The sequence below is a fragment of the Anthonomus grandis genome, chromosome 5, assembly GCF_022605725.1.
Source record: "Anthonomus grandis grandis chromosome 5, icAntGran1.3, whole genome shotgun sequence".
NCBI classification, from domain to species: domain Eukaryota; kingdom Metazoa; phylum Arthropoda; class Insecta; order Coleoptera; family Curculionidae; genus Anthonomus; species Anthonomus grandis.
The window spans coordinates 20,424,835-20,426,945 of record NC_065550.1 but is presented as its reverse complement, the minus strand read 5'-3'; positions in this window follow the sequence as shown (position 1 = coordinate 20,426,945).

Sequence of the window (2,111 nt, the reverse complement as noted above, 5' to 3'; positions counted from 1 at the left end):
ATTTATTTCCCATCTGGTGACATTCAGACAAGTCGTATTTTTCAATAGCGACATTTAATTTGGTCGATATGAAATTTAGCACCTCCTTGTATACATCCTCGGTCTGGTTCTCCTTAAGGCCATGAATTACAAATGAGAACTTGTTTCTGTACATCTGCATGGAGCTAGATTCATAAAAAAAGATTTGTTTGTTTATGAAGACTTTGTACATAATCCCTAAGAGACTGAAATTCATCAGTAAACATGGTTTGAAAATTAAGAAACTCCTCTGTAAGATTTGTTGTTCCAGCATCAGATCCCAGGTAATAACAGAATCACGTATGACGTCAACAAAGACAAGAAAGATATGGTCATTTAATGACGTAGTCTGCAAAATGCTGGCGACAACATAACGTCATTTGAATGACAATAAAAAAGAGGACTTACATTAATGTTTCTAGAATGTCAATTTTAACGTATAAAAGAAGGTAGTGAATCCCTGGTATCAAATGTGTTTTATTGTTATCAAATGATTCAGTTATTAACGAATAAGTTAAATCTGAATTTACCTCTACGGGGATGGCGTTTTGTGTTGCCAAATTACATATTTTCTAGCTAGATCTAATGGATGATTTAGGATGGTATGGCGTATAGTAAAATAGTAAAAAATATTGTTTACCTCTAAACAGGTTGAATTTATGGACAGAATAAATCATTCCTGCAAAAAAAATTACTAATTAGTAATTAAACTCCATAAGTTATGAAGATTTGAAATTGATGATAATAAGTGTTCGTTGGTGCACTTGAGCGTTTTGATGCAAATTTGTGTTTTGTGATGTTTATTGCAGTACACTTATACGGGTAAGTAGGTATAAATAATCTGATGCTATTGATTTAGATCTTTCAGAAGATAATTTTCCTGTATTGTGATGGTTTATAATCTATACTCTTACAGAATTTCCGTTTGGTCTTTCTAGTTTCTTCATAATGCCCAATCGTAATAACCTTTCTTTGATATTGGTTTATACATTTTATTATGTTTTGTATTGATTTTAGTACCTTTTGTATAAATAATAGTTGGAACTAGTATTGCATTTAATTTTGTTATAGAATAATGTTTTTACGATTTTTTACTTTTTTAACATGTCACCGCACTGGTCTTTTTAATTTCTATTTTAAAATACAAAAACTACCTAACCTTGCAGTTTTATATATTTAATTAAATTTTATCTAAGTTATCTATCCTATTCGTCCTATAGAGAATGGTCATCTATAAGTGAAAATTAAATCACATCATAATGAAAATGAAAATAAATAATAATATAAGTTAAGTTAAAATGTTACCGTTAAGTCAAAATGTCGCGTTAAATAACATTGTATTTCTTGGACCACAGTTTTGTATTTACAGGACATTTACAAGACTATTAAATTTTTAGTAAATGACGAGTGAAGTGTAAATGATGAGCCAACCTATTTTACTAAATTTGAGAGATCTGAATAGACGTCCTATTTACATCATTTAACTGACGTTATTTTCGTGAGACTTATTCACGTTCATTATTATATAATTTTTGTAGTCATTATGACGTCATGTGAAAACGTCATTATACTCATTTGCTGACATTTTTGTCACGGTTTTAAGATGTCACTTGGTTGCCTGAGATACTCGAGTTTAAACATATGGTCAATGAGTCAATACGCCCGTTTACTTCTTTGAGGGATTTATTGATAGTACATGCAACCCACAATTGCCACGCCGTTTTTCTTGAGGTCAAGGAGTGCGATTAATATAATATAATTATTATAAAACCAAGACACAAATAATCTTAAAAATGATTCGTTAGATGCAGAGCGAGCGGTAAGACTGAGTCGAGTCACCTCTCGGGTATCAGTCTCGCAAGGACCCGCCTTGTTGTTATGTCTACCAAAATATAAATAAAACAGAGGCACTTTTTCAATCGTATTTATTAATCAGTTTTATGCCGCTATGCGATATTTATCATATCGCTAACACCCCTTATCGGTGGAATTTCAAAAAGTTCGTTCGTATCCGTGGCCTACATTATAAAAAAACATTGTTGCAGTTATTTTTTTTTTTTTTAGTTGATGCCTGCGGCTCGTTGGTGCGAGCA